The sequence below is a fragment of the Cervus elaphus genome, chromosome 23 (genome assembly GCF_910594005.1).
Source record: "Cervus elaphus chromosome 23, mCerEla1.1, whole genome shotgun sequence".
Classification (NCBI taxonomy): Eukaryota; Metazoa; Chordata; class Mammalia; order Artiodactyla; family Cervidae; genus Cervus; species Cervus elaphus.
The window spans coordinates 79,313,378-79,329,438 of NC_057837.1; positions in this window are offsets into that span (position 1 = coordinate 79,313,378).

A 16,061-nucleotide genomic window follows, 5' to 3' on the forward strand; every position below is an offset into this window, starting at 1 on the left:
AAGTTTACTAAATGTGTCATAAAAGTCCTTAAAAGTCATTTCCCCTCAGTGTCCCAGTTGGTAAAAAAGTCCTCATGTCTTGCTCTGAGACGCCCTCTCCCCTCGTTCCTTTCCCTCCCTGCCTGGTATTCCCCAGACTGGAAACCCCTCCCTGACCAACACACACACAGTGTAGGCTGTTTCTACTGTGGGCACTTCCATGGGAGAAAAGACTAGAACTCACTACACAGACACACTTGCTTCTGGTGAATTCAGCTCTCCACTTAGCTGCCGCTATTCGAAATTTCACCTTTGAGTATTCATTTCCCAGAGTAGAGCATAAGCTGCTAATTTATACTTTCACAAATTCTGGCACAATTAAGACCCACCTCCCTTCTAGAAATTGAGGTAGTAATTTTAAAATAACAAGTATAATGAAGAACAATTGGTAATTGTATTTTTAAAAACTTATTAGCAAGGTTTAAAATTCCACATGTAGTTTAGTTCCATAAAATTCTTTAGTTCAGGTGAAGACTCCAGAATTAATGAAGGTAGGGGTTACAGATAAATGAGACTTAATAATAAGTAGTATATGGAAGAAAGTTATATTAATGTTAATATAAACCATTTGGAAACGGAGGCTAGAGCAGTGACTCTTCACTCAGGAGACATATGACGATGTCTGGAGACACTGTTGGTTGTCACAACCAGAGGTGGGTGGGGTGCTGTTGGCATCATGGGTTGAAGCTTGGGAGACTGCTGAACACCCTGCAATGCACAAGACACCTCACAACAAAGAGTTATCCAGCCCCAAATGTCAATCATGCTGAGATTTTTAGACCTTGAACCAGAGGATGCAGAGAAGCAAATCTTAAAGAAAGTAACTAATTAGCCAGTTGCATAACTAATCAGTTAACTAAGCAACTGGTTACCACTGTGGCTCTCTTGACTAAACAGTCTCCGACCTTGTCCCCCTCGGCTAACTGGTCAACCTGCGGATGGGAAAAGCTTGGGAATCCGGGGCTTCTCTAAGCCTCTTGGTTCAGTTAGGATGGCAGCAGCGTGTGCGTGTGTGTGTCCATTCGTGTTTGTGATACAGTGATACTGCGTGGCCGAGTGGTGCCCTTTACTTGGCCTAGAACTTCCTGTGTGTGTGGTTATGTATCAGGCGTGGATTATCTGGTGTGATCCTCACTGCAATGCTGTGAACGCGATGAACCCCACTCAGAGATGAGGACTGTGACTTGTCCGGGATTCCGTGAGCCCTGGTGCGCGCCGGCAGCGGCTTTCTGCACAGGCTGTCTCAGCCCAAAGCCCTGGCTCTCCGCCAGGACCTCTAGTATCAGCCACCCCCTCTTCAGTGACTTTGGCTCTATCCATGGGACACCTGTGTTTTTATTTTCCTGACCAAAAAAAAAAAATTAAATGTAACCTCACCCCTCACAGTGCTATCCTGGGATCATGGGTTCAATGCACTTGTATATGTTATTTTTCTAGTAAATTTTGAGGAATCACTGCTTTTAAACCACGATCCCAAGCTACCTTGTTGTAATATCAAAATGAATTTTTAATGATCGAGCACTATATAGGTGGAAATTTATTGTAATAATTGATGAATTAATCCACGTGCGGGCTGCATACCCGCTAGAAGAGGGCTGAGTGACCAAATTAAAGTAAAACCAGGGAAATAAAGAGTGACGGTAAAGAAAAAGATGAAGGAGCATGCTTTTAAGGGGCTCCCGTGATTACGTGCAATCAAAGGAGAGCTAATGGGTTAACTCATTTCTGCCGAGCAGTTACAGTGCTCCATTTGATAAAGGACCCTGCAGTAACGTTCAAGCGGAGAAATGGGAATAAGTGACGTTCCCTCTCCAATTACTAATTTTACAGAAGTGCAAACAGCTCAGCAAAGGGACGTATTGTCTGTTCCAAGGCTTTCTGTGAACAAATACATTGGATAGTTGAGATGACACCCTGAGTGAAATAGACCCTGATTTTCAGTGCACCCTGGGGTTTTGTTATTTTGTCGTCAATAGGTTTAATAATTGATTGAAGCGGAAAACACAATAGGGTAAGCACAATACCAGGGTTATCCTAAGAGTTCTAGAGGAATGATTTGTGTCAAATCTGGTGAGTTTTTAAAACTTATATACAGTGCTGTTCACAAGCTGAATTCTCATTGATTTAGGCTCTCTCCTCCCCCTTCATCTAAATGGGGTGAACCCTTGTGGCAAATCGTCTATGAATAAAATTGTCAACCTCTCCTAGGAATGACTCAATCTATGTGTTTGTAGACTTCAGATCCGAGTGTGGCTGGCATGGTATAAGCAACATAACTGCCAAAATAAAAGAGAAGGAGGTGGGTTAATATACTTTTGCAATGTTCCTTGGCCAGGATTTGTAAATAGTGACTACTATGGCTAATTGAAGTATTTCCTATAATTCCTGCTCTATGCCTAGCTTATATCATGCTAACGTAAAGAAATGCTTTGGCAGAATAGTTGCAGAACACTTGCTGCTTAGACGGAAAGCTATGACAAACCTAGATAGCATATTAAAAAGCATAGACGTCACCTTGCTGACAAAGCTCCATCTAGTCAAAGCTATGGTTTTCCAGTATTCATGTATGGATGTGAGAGTTGGACCATAAATAAGGCTGATCTCTGAATTGTTGCTTTTGAACTGTGTGTTGGAGAAGACTCTTGAGAGTCCCTTGGACTGCAAGGGGATCCAACCAGTCCATCCTAAAGGAGATCAGTCCTGGGTGCTCATTGGAAGGACTGATGCTGAAACTGAAACTCCAATACTTTGACCACCTCATGCGAAGAGCTGACTCATTGGAAAAGACCCTGATGCTGGGAGGGATTGGGGGCAGGAGGAGAAGGGGATGACAGAGGATGAGATGGCTGAATGGCATCACCGACTTGATGGACATGAGTTTGAGTAAACTCCAGGAGTTGTGATGGATAGGGAGGCCTGGTGTGCTGCAATTCATGGGGTCACAAAGAGTTGGGTACAATTGAGCGACTGAACTGAACTGAACTGAAGGGAGAGCCCAGAGAATTCATTAAATTTAGATATGGCGAAATACACATGTTGTAGGTCACCATGTATAATAGTTAAGTTGCTGCTCATCATATTGGTGTGGAAATGGCTTTCAGAATATTCCTAACATTCACTTTTTCATCTCCCCTGCATGATGATGCAAAGGAATAGGCTAGAGGCTCCATAGGGAAATGAATATTTCCTTAGCACCCAGAACTTGATGTGGGTAGTGGAGGAGATATTAGATTTAAAAATTGAGCCAGAAGCTAGCCCGTGGATAATTTTTTCCAGTTGTCAAATGTATAAGTTGAAGCAGAGGATTAATTTCTTATTGATGCTATGACAAAACTGAATTTCTTTCCTGTCTGAAATACATTTGATAGTACAGTATACACAATTATAAAAGTATCATACATGTTTATCATTTTTTAAAGTTATGTCAAAAACAAAACCAAAACCCAAAACAAACAAAAAAAACTAATGTCAAATAAAATATATCAGAATTCTTGAATTGTAGGGCATGAACCTGTAGCAGTAGTATGAAGGCATATGTTTTGGTATATGGTGTCACATTTTATGACCCCAATTATCAATACATGAAACTAATTTCAATTAACTATGTTTGAGAAATTGCATCACTTTTTAATGAAAAACTATATTATTATAAGAAGAGGCTATCAAGTTGTATAGAGACTAAAATGTGGAAAAGAAATTCTTTTTAAAAAGAGTGGTGTCTGGCAGTTAATTAATAAACCTATTATGTTGTTTCTCAGGATCTGTTCTATTTTCAGCTTTTTAAGTTTTTTAAAAATAATTTAGTTTTTATTTTTGCCAGTTGTATTGAGATAAATTTACAAATTTATGATTTAGAAATAAAATTGTATTATAATTAAAGTGTATACAGAATGATTTGATGTACACATACTTCTTGAAATGCTTACCACAGTCAAGTTAACATATATCACCCCACATTGTTATCTTTTATTAATGAAGATGCTTAAGAAATAATCTTCTTGGCAAATTTCAATTATACAGTATAGCATTATCAACTATAATATGTCCACATGCTGTATGTTAGTTTTCCAGAATTTATTCTTTTTTAAAATTTACTTGTAATTGGAGGATCGTTGCTTTATAATGTGTTGGTTTCTGCCATGCAACACCGTGAACCGACCCTGAGTGTACACACGCCCCCTGCCTTCTGAGCCTCCCTGCCTCCCCACCCCCCACCCCACCCCTCGGCTGTCACAGAGCAGGGCCGAGTTCCCCGTGTCACGCTGCATCTTCTCGCGAGCTATTGGTTTTACACATGATAATGGGTTTCACTGTGGTGTTGGAGAAGACTCTGGAGAGTCCCTTGGATGACACGGAGATCAAACCAGTCAACTCTAAAAGAAATCAGTCTTGAATATTCATTGGAAGGACTGATGTTGAAGCTGAAACTCCAATACTTTGGCCACCTGATATAAAGAGCTGACTCATTTGAAAAGACCCTGATGCTGGGAAAGATTGAAGGCGGGAGGAGAAGGGGATGACAGAGGATGAGATGGTTGGATGGTATCACTGACTCGATGGACATGAGTTTGAGTAAACTCCAGGAGTTGGTGATGGACAGGGAAGCCTGGTGTGCTGCAGTCCATGGGGTCGCAAAGAGTCGGACACGACTGAGTGACTGAACTGAACTGAACTGAACCCAAGATTACTCACACATTTACATATCTAAACTAGATCTTTCCTGGGAGCTCTTTTGTGCGCTAGACTTAGATCAGCTTTGGGACACCCATGGATTCAGAATCATCTTCAAACTCTAGTTAATTTCATAACACAACTCCCCCCGCCCCTCCCCTGAATGCCTCCAACCTAGCCCTCTTTCAATGTTTTCTTGCAGTGAATGGGAAATTACCTACTGGGCAACCTGGAAGCTTAGGGCTCATATTTGACATCTACCTCTCACTGACCCCCAGGGTGTGCTGCCAATGTTTTGTTTTACATGTTCCCTAAATCCATTTATTCTTTCCATCTCCTCCATCACTGCCTGCCTGCTAAGTCGCTTCAGTGGTGCCTGACTCTTTGCTTCCCTACGGACTGTAGCCCGCCAGCCTTCTGTGTCCGTGGGATTCTCCAGGCAAGAATACTGGAGTGGGTTGCCATGCCACTTCTCTAATCCAAGTCACTAGCTTTGTTCTCTTGGGCTCTGGGAGACTCTAGGATCTATTGCTTACACTCCTGGTCTGCCTTTCAGACTATTCTCCAGAGATAGTCCAGAGCTTTTGCAAAGCGTAAATCTATTTTGCAGGTCCCACATGCAAAACCTTGAATGACTCCTCAGTGTCCTTAAGATTATAAAGCAAACAATGGCGCAAAGACTTTTGAAAACGCGTCTCCGTGCGGTTTTATCTTTGGTCTCCGGTGGTACGCTTCCCTCCTCTCTCTCTCTGCTCTCTCCTGGTGTAAGATCTTTGCATATTACGCTACCTCGCCATGGTGCGTTCCTGTTCTTTCTTCAGGTTTCCGCATAGATATCACTTCCAATAGGGATTCTTTGTTTTTTTAATCTTTCTTTTTAAATTTATTTTTTAATTGGAGGAGAATTGCCTTGCAGTGTTGTGATGGTTGCTGATGCAGAGTGGAACAGATCAGCCGTCATCAAACATGTACCCCCTCCCTCTTGAGCTCCTTCCTGGCCCCCAACCCCAGCCCTCCAGGTCATCACGGAGGGCCTGGCTGGGCCCCTGTGTTACGCAGCGGCTCCTCACCCGCTGTCTGTTCACACGTGATAGTGTCTACATGGGGCTTCCCTGGGGGCTCAGATGGCAGAGAATCTGCCTGCAGTGCAGGAGACCCAGGTTCTATCTCTGGGCCCAGAAGATCCCCTGGAGGAGAGCGTGGCTACCCACTCCAGTGTTCTTGCCTGGAGAATCCCACGGACAGGGGAACCTGGCGGGCTACAGTCCATGGGGTCGTCAAGAGCCGGACACGACTGAAGGGACTTAGCAGCAACAGCGGCAGTGTATATATATATATATATATGTATACACACTATATATATGTGTATATGTATATACACTATATATACATATACACTATATATACATATACACTGTATATATATATATATATATACACTATATATACACACACACACATATATATATGTATGTATGTCTCTGCTACTTTCTCGATTCATCCCACTCTCTCCTTACCCCAGAATTCTTTCTTGACTTCTTGAGTGGGTCAAATTCCCCCCAGACTTGGCCTCTAGAACTGGAAGAGAATAAATGTCTATTGTCCTAAGCCATCAGTGGTAGTTTGTTATAACTGTCACAGGAAAGTAACACAGAGTTATGATTCTTTTCATTGCATTCATTTTTCTGTGACTTTTCTCATGTTTAGAGCGGTAAGAATTTAATAGGCAAATTTAAGAACTTAATAGCAAATAGGCATATTTAGGATTACTGTTGAAGAAAAGGGGCCAAGCGAAAGGCTGTGGGAGACTGTGAGGTTTTAGGTCTAAAGTCCTGGCTGGTCATAAAGATTGCAGTTGCTTAGAGGACTGTGGTGTTAGTAGACACATCTTAGGAACCTGATGCAAATTAGGATAGGTAGATTCAGGACTCTATGTTTTTCCCAAAGCAGTGAGACCTCAACCACACACACACACGCACACACGCACACATCAAACAGCTTGGAATCTTAGGTGACAAATCAGATAGCGTGCTTAACCATCCCTAGGTGGGTGATATTTGGAAAGAGAACTGAATGGGGTGGAATGCAAAGCCCAAAGGAAGTTCTAGGCAGATAGAACTGTAGCCATCTAAGCTCTGAATCAGAAATCACTTTGTATTATTTAAGGAAGGGCAAGAAGGTCAGAAAAGCTGGGGCTCAGCGAAGCTGTTATATTATTTGGTACACGTAGGCTTGTAATTACTGCATTTTCTTTGGAAAATGAATCTTATATTATTATATCCCTTTTTATCTTTCTTGCAACTTTTAAGCTTAAATTCTGCCTTGCTGGTATTAATATTGACTTTCCTGGTTGATCTGCCTTCCCACCCCTTTTATTTTCAATTTTAAAAAATTGTTTGTTGAAATTGTGGGGTTTCTTTTTTTTTTTTTTTTTTTGTAAATAGAAGATATGTTGGATCAATTATGTCCCATCTCTCCTATTTAGGAAGGCAGGAAAATGTGAATTCCATTTACAAGGATTTCCATCAAAATTTCTAATATGAAAATCTCTTGGTACTAAGGAGACACTTCTATTATCTGAACATAATTTACGTATACAAAATAACTCATTTCCTTATGAGTTTAGGTAGTTGAGGTTTTCCTGCACTTGCCATTCAACATCTTGAGATTTTAGCATCTCTCTTAATATACATGAGTTTTTAAAAATAAAATCGCAGCTCCATCGATCCGTAAAGAGTGCCGTTAAACCTTACAGAATGTGGGCAAAAATTGTCAATTTATTCAGCTAGTCACAATGTTGGTTTTTCACTTCTGTCTCTCGTCCCGCCGCCACTGCAGCTTGTGTTCTGAGCGGACCCAGCAGTGTGGATGGAGGTACGTGATTCAGCGAGACTTCTTCCAGCTGCGTTTGCGACCAGAATGGCCCTCTGGGGAGGGGCAGCTGCGGGGCGGGCCTCAGCCTGTGACTCTGGGAAGGCAGCATCGGGTTTCAGCCCAGGAGGGAATTGAACCCCTGACCTTGGCCTCATTAGCACCGTGTTCTAGCCAAGGGTACTAATTGGTCACACATGGCAAAAAACTTGGAGACATGGAAACGATGTCAGAGCATGGGATTCGTAATTTTAACAGGTTTGGTTTGATCTAATGGAGAAAACTGGAGCCTGTGGGGGCAGAGGAGACCGGCCTTAGCTCCCTCTCTTTACGGCAGGGTTTGGTTTGCTCTCTGAACGAAGCAGGTAACAATGCCAACTTGGGGAAAAACATTAATGTCAGTGCAAGTGAAATAATTTACATGGGGATGCCTGGCATAGAGGACAGCGCAGTCAGTGAACATCCCACAGGCTGGTTTCCGGTGCTGCTGGGCGAGGGGGTGATGCAGATAACCATACTGCACTTTTCCCTTTAGTTGGATTTTCCTCTTCAGAGACACAGCTAACATGTTAAGGGAACTGTTCAATTGCAATGTGAAATATTAATGTGATAAAAACAAATCCTTGGCAGAGCAGAGCCACATTATTCAAGCATTCTCAGTCCGCTGCGCCCTTAGCTCTGAGCACACCAGGCGAAGGTGACATCACATCTCAGCGTCCCCTCCGCGGGCTCCAGAGGATGGTCCAGGAGCTCCAGGAGCCAGCGTCAGGGGTGGGCCCTGGGCATCGCCAGGAGCTGCTCCAGGAGCCAGCGTCAGGGGCGGGCCACTGGGCATCGTCAGGGGCTCCAGGAGCCAGCGTCAGGGGCGGGCCACTGGGCATCGTCAGGGGCTCCAGGAGCCAGCGTCAGGGATGGGCCACTGGGCATCGTCAGGAGCTGCTCCAGGAGCCAGCGTCAGGGGCGGGCCCTGGGCATCGCCAGGAGCTGCTCCAGGAGCCAGTGTCAGGGGTGGGCCACTGGGCACCAGGCCTTGTGTGTATGCTGCGCAGCCTTGGAGCAGCGAGCCTTCCCAAACCTGGGCTTCCTCGTCTGTAGAGCGGGATCCTGATTGCTGCTATCTCAAAAGTTTGCTGTGGGATAAAGTGGCATAAGGGAAAAATGTAGCCTGACATATGAGAAGTGCTCAGAAGAGCTCAGGACGTTCATTATCATCAACGTCAACATTGAAAGGACGGCTGAGTTTCCCTGCCACCACCCAAGGGATGGTGCTCATTCACAGCCTAGGCACCTTGTGATTGGGGCTTATGTTTAACTTCTCTGAGCTGCCCTTATTTCAGAGAGACTTTAAGCCCCCATAAATTTATTTGCTCAGAATGTAAGATGACTTTAGGACAGTATGAAGACCACATAGGGCTTCCCTGGTGGCTCAGATGGTAAAGAATCCGCCTGCAATGCAGGAGACTCGAGTTTGATCCTGGGTCACGAAGATTCTCTGGAGTAGGAAATAGCAACCCACTCCAGTATTCTTGCCTGGAAAATCCAATGGCCGGAGGAGCCTGGTGAGCTACAGTTCATAGGGCTGCAAAAATTTGGACATGACTGAGCTATCAACATCTTGTGTATATGAAGGCTACATATACACAAGATATTAATTTTGTTTGTTTCGGACATGAACATATCATGTTAGTCTCTTAAAAGGCTGGTTCTCGAGGTCTAAGCCCAGCACCAGCCTTGCTCCTGTTCCGAGGATGTCTTAACGCTGGACTCTAGTCTTTGACTTCATATCAAATGTCCTGTCTTATCCTGAATCAGGAATGTTGACCTCGTGGAATCCACAGAACCATTTTCCTCATTTCCTTTCTCTGCTTTTTCATATTCAGTCTCTGTTGAGTCCTTCCAGGTGTTACACAGACTAAGCTATTTTTCCTCCTTAAGAGTCTCCAATTTATTCATTCCACTGCCAAAATGTATTTTCCTCTGTATCTTTCACAACCCCTAAGTTTCTCATTAATCACCTTTGCCTGTATATGTGCATCGAGCCTTGTGATTCCCTGTCCTCATTCACACAATCGCTTCCTTTTCCTCACTCTGAGCCCTTCTGCATTTTGAGTACAGATTTCTTGGCCTCATTGTATTTTCATCAACAATGGTAACATTTTAAATAGTATGATTGTTGTTGCTTCTGCCATGAAAAAAAAAAAAAAACACAAAACCTTGACGTATCCATCTAATCAGCACAGAGCAGTGATGCTCGGTCGGGGTGATTCTGTCCGTCAGGGGAAGTGTGTACATGTTTGGACACATATGGGGTCATCATAACTGTGGGGGGCTTCTCACATCTAGTGGGTGGGGTTCAGGGACACTGCTAAATATCCTTCAGTGCATGGGACAGCCCCCACACCAAAGACTTGTCCGGCTCCAAACATCAATAGTGCTAAGGTTAAAAAACTCTGGTATAGATTATGAAGTGTATTTATCATCAAGAGATGAAACAAAATAAAAAGCAAGGCAGCCATAAGATAGCTCATAATCAAATAGTAACTAACATTCCTGGGTCATTTATCACGTGGCAGGCACTATGCCAACAGCTTTCTTGCCGTGTCTCATTTGATTGTCATAATTGCCTAATTAGGTAAGAACTATTATGATTCCCATTACAAACGGTGACATCAGGGCCCAGAGAAGCTAAGCAACATAATCAAGCTCACACAGCTGGCTAAGGATCAAGCTGAGGTACAAACCCAGGCAGCCGATGGGAACAGCACCTTTATTCTGAACCACTGTGATGAGCATTGATGCGTCACACGTGGCGGAGTGAGGACGGTTAATCTAGGGTCTCTTGGAAAGGATTCAGGGTGTCTGTGAACCTCTGGGAAGTAAGATCTTATGAAAAAGCCCGAATGAACTTTTTGGTCAACTCAATATGTATAATATATTCATGAATGTGCATTTTTTTCTGGGGTGAGGGGATATGGCTCAAATAGTCAAATTCTGTCAAAGAAATTTGTGACAAGCAATTCATGGGAAATCCATGAAGATCTTCTTGACTTTGTGGGAAAGAAGAGAGTTTGGACTCTGTATAAGGTTGCCTTCCTGGAAAGGTATGATTCTTTTATAATGGACTCAAAAACTCTGACTCCGCCAATGGACTAGTATCGGTTGAACTTAAACTGTCGAGCAGCTTTGGACTTCCAAAGATGGGTAAGCAAAGGGCACAGTGCAGATTCACTGAAATCTTAAGGAGAGGGGTGACCTCAGGTAATTTAGCTATATATGATTAGGGAACGTAACGGCTTCCTGTACAAACTGGTTTCACAGCAATGGCATTTTTGAAGCTATGTCAGATATGTGTCATAAGACGGGGTTTGCCTGGGATTCATCTACATTGTCCTCTGTGATTCTCATTGTCCCTGATCATGGCTTACCTGGTCCTCTACGTATCCACATGGTTGTTTATCTGTGTTAATACCTTCAATCTGGTCACCTCCAGCTTTGCTAGGTTAGGCGTCACATTGACACATCCTTAAATTTTCTAATTGATTATTTCTGGTGTCAAAGTGAAAGTGAAAGTCACTCAGTCGTGTCTGACTCTTTGCAACCCTATGAATTATACAGTCCATGGAATTCTCCAGTCCAGAATACCAGAGTGGGTAGCCTTTCCCTTCTCCAGGGGATCTTCCCAACCTAGGGATCAAACCCAGGTCTTTCGCATTGCAGGCGGATTCTTTACCAACTGAGCTATCAGGGAAGCCCTACTAGTGTCAAGGACATTTTAAATGTCCATCTGATGCCTAGAAATATTGATGTGCTTTTTTCTTAGTTGCAATCATTTGTTGAATCTTGATTTTATTTACTGATGATCTTCAAATGAAGATGGTAACATTTCCTTTCTAATCCTTTCTCCTCCTATTCACTTGCCTTTTCTGAGTGCATGAGCAGGGACCTTCAGAACAGTGTTTACAACAGTGGGGGGCGTACTTTGATTGCACTGCTAGCTGAGATAACAATTCTTCTAGATTTTCAGCACTAAGAATGATGATGGCTATTGTTTACCTTGTTAAAGAACTTCTTCCATCCTGCCATTTCGCCAAGTTCTTTGTATTTAGAAAACCATGAAGAATTGTTGAATTTTATCCATTTTGCATCTATTAAGGACATCAAATTGCTTTTAAAATGACTTTGCGTTTCTCTGCTCTGATCCATGATGTTCTAGTTTCCCAGTCTAATGCTCAGAGAACAATCACATTACAGGGTTTGGAAGTGGGGGATGTTCACTGCCACCAGCCCTGTGCATCCTGTTGCTACCTTTAACATGCTGTTGGTGATACATTGGATGAAATGTAATAAGTACTCAGAATATTGCCTACATGACCTACTTAGACATAAGGTAGGGGAGAAAGATTATTTATCATTTTCCATAAATATATATGTCTCCAGATGTACCTATTCACAGGGAGTCTGAACAAAATAGCATTACACCATGTTCTATGAGGTCTCCAGGGTCATAAATCAGTGGAACCCAGCCAGCAGTGTGTCTTTTTCAGTAGTCTATCTTTAGTCCTTGAGCCTGTCTGTGACCAAAAAAGGGAGCACAGAATCATGTTATTCTGTAATAAAGTTAGTTTTCCCTGTGTTCAAGTACCAGCAGTCCTTGCTTTGCATGGTTCTGTGATGCACTAATTTCAGTTACTAACTTTTTGTTAAATGACACCAATCTCCTCCCACTCCGAAACATGATACAACTTTGAGTCTAATGGTTATTAACTGAGTAGTTACATACAACACAGACTTCACGCTAGCTCTGCAGCACACAGATTGCAACATGAGTTGCAAGTGTGCACGGCTCCCGAGACCCCGTCAGGTCCCTTCCCAGTCTGTCTGCGACCTGTCCCCATGCGTCTGCGTTGAGTCCACACACAGACAGCAAAGTGTGTGGCTGTATTGCCTCCTTGTGCCCCAGTGGCACGCTCCTGTGACAGGAGCAGTCAAAGAAGGAGCTGGTCAACAAAGATAAAAGTGCAGCAAAGGAAGAAAAAGTGATGCTGAAAGTGAAATTCTCAATGAATATAAATGGAATTATTAGAGAACTAGCTGACTGTGGGAATGATGTTGCTGCTGTTTGAAACTCTAGATATGCAGCCGGAGGAACACAGTGGACACAAACTTATCAATAAATGAGGGAAATGGTCATGACAAAAAGGATAAAGGTGTGTCAGAGGATGTCATACTGGCAAATAGTCACCTTTAGGAAGTCTCAGAGCTAGTTCACGATGCCGAAAGTACTCATTACAAAATATTGGACGCTAATTCACACTGGGAATTTAGTGTGAAAATTCACCAAGGCATGGAAAAGACATTCTCTTTGTATCACAAGTTTCACATGAAAAGAAGAACAGCAATATTTGAACTACCTCATAAGCTTTCACAAGGAAATAAATGCGTAAATTCTCAGTGTTTCTAATAATGAAAATATAGTGTACTAAATAAATTTTGGTTGTACTATTTTTTCATTTCCCTGTGCATTTAGAACCGATGGTAAGACAGTCTTAATGTTTTGATCAACATTTTTAAAGGTCATGGTATGACTGGAATTTTTACCACTGATCATTAATATCATCAGTTGGCACAGTTTCAGCTTGCATAGTCATTTTTATAGTACCACATTTCTGTGCAAAGTGAGGACTCTCTGTACCATTTGCTCATTCAAAAAGATTTGGGAAATAGACAAGAGAAAAAAACAAATACAAAACCCCACCCCTCAAAAGGTACCTGTTGGTCTATAAATGTGTTTTTTCTGATTGATACTGAATTGTATAACTTCATTCTTATTTGTTTTACATAGCTGTGATTCTTAAAGAATTTTCTTTCTGTTTTTTTTTAATAGACTTTGTATTTTTAGAGCTGTTTAAGGTTCATAGAAAAATTGAATGGAAGGTAGAAAAAGTTCTCATAAACACTCTGCCCCTGCAAACTCCAAACCTGCCGCATTTTCAATCACCATTGCTACAATCCATGAGCTTACACACGTTATTGTCACACAAAGCCCATTATTTGCATCAGAGTTCACTCATGGTGTTGTTCGTTCTATGGGTTTTGATAAATGTATAATGACGTGACTCCACCATTATATTATCATACAGAATATTTTCACTGCCCTAAAATTCCTTAGGGTTCTGCTGATTCATCATTCCCTTCCTTCTAATCCCTGATGTTTTTATTGTCTCCATAGTCTTATTATTTCCTGGCTTTTTCCCCCCCTTTAGAGTTGATTTCAGACATAACTACCATATATCATAAGTCTCAAACTGGTAGCCAGTGTAATGAATCCAGCCCACAGATCAGTTTTGTTTGGCCCATACTCTTGTTTATTTTCTTTTTAATGGAATCAATAGGACATTTCACATAAAAGTATGAATTTCCTATTTTTCTTGAAAAATCAGGAGTTCTATTAATACCATTTTCACGTTCCCACACGTTGGTAGGAAGCTGGACCTGAGGGGCCGCTGTTCCTTTAGAGGCTGGCATTGCCACGCCCCTGTGATCATCTGAGTTTGTTTTCTCCTGGATGATAATCAAATGATTTTTTAAAGTATGAACCACTGTTTTATCTGCAACTTCAAAGAAAATTTTAAAATCTGTAAACAATTCCATTTAATAAATTTAAAGTTAAATAAGCTTTGATGCATTTACTCAGTGAATTATTATACAGACTAAAATGACTGTTAATAAAGCCTATATTGTAACATGAAAGTGAAAGTGTTAGTTGCTCAGTCATGTCCGACATTTTTGTGACCCCATGGACTGCAGCTGGCCAGGCTTGTTTGTCCATGAAATTCTCCAGGCGAGAACACTGGAGTGGGTTGCCATTCCCTTCTACAAGGGATCTTCCTGACCCAGGGATCGAACCTCGGTCTCCTACACTGCAGGTGGATTCTTTACTGTCTGAGCCACCAGGGAAGCTTTGTATTTTAACCTGGGACCTCCTACCACAAAAAGTAGTGAATTTGCTGATCGGTTTATATTTATTATATGAATTATTATTATAATATTTAAACCGATCAGCAAATTTCATTACTCTTTGGGCAGGAGCTCCTGGGATGGCTGCCCTGGTCCCTGTCTCCTGATATTCACCGCTTTGTGTAATTCCTTCCCCTTGAATGTGGGCTGGCCTGTGACTTGCTACTAATGATTAAAATACGGTAAAAGTGATGAGATGTTAGTTCCAAGATTAGGGTCGGAGACGGTGGATTCCCTCTCTGTGTCTCTTCCTCATCTGCTTCTTCCGATGAAGTCACCTGCCCTTTTGTGAGCTGCCCTCAGGAGAATCCCAGGTAACAGAGGACAGAGTGTGGCCTCTGCCTGAGAGTCAGTGGAAAGAGGAGGCCCTCAGCCCAACCGCCCCCGCAGAACCGAGTCCTGCCCGCGCCACCGAGGGACTCTGGGGGTGGATCCCGCCCCAGCTGAAGCTCAGGATGACTGGAACACTGGCCAGCACCTTGAGTGCAGTTAGTGGGAGAGCCTGGACTGGAGGATCTATCTGCTCAAGACTTGCTTGGATCCTTGACCCACTGAAACTTTGAGATAATTAGTGCATGTTGTTTTAAGCTGCTAAGTTTTTGAGGTTTAATTTGTTACACAGCAGCAGATAGCTTATATACCATTGTTGTGTGTGAGCACTTTTAGCCAATAGAAGAGATGGGAATACCAGAGCACCTGACCTGCCTCCTGAGAAATCTGTATGCAGGTCAGGAAGCAACAATTAGAACCAGACATGGAACAACAGACTGGTTCCAAATAGGAAAAGGAGTGCGTCAAGGCTGTATATTGTCACCCTGCTTATTTAACTTCTATGCAGAGTATATCATGAGAAACTCTGGGCTGGAGGAAGCACAAGCTGGAATCAAGATTGCCAGGAGAAACATCAATAACCTCAGATATGCAGATGACACCACCCTTATGGAAGAAAGTGAAGACGAACTAAAGAGCCTCTTGATGAAAGTGAAAGAGGAGAGTGAAAAAGTTGGCTTAAAGCTCAACATTCAGAACACTAAGATCATGGCATCTGGTCCCATCACTTCATGGCAAATAGATGGGAAACAGTGGAAACAGTGGCTGAATTTATTTTTGGGGGCTCTAAAATCACTGCAGATGGTGATTGCAGCCATGAAATTAAAAGACGCTTGCTCCTTGGAAGGAAAGTTATGACCAACCTAGACAGCATATTAAAAAGCAGAGACTTTACTTTGTCAACAAAGGTCCATCTAGTCAAGGCTATGGTTTTTCCAGTGGTCATGTATGGATGTGAGAGTTGGACTATAAAGAAAGTTGAGCACAGAAGAATTGATGCTTTTGAGCTGTGGTGTTGGAGAAGACTCTTGAGAGTCCCTTGGACTGCAAGGAGATCCAACCAGTCCATCCTGAAGGAGATCAGTCCTGGATGTTCATCGGAAGGACTGATGTTGAAGCTGAAACTCCAATCC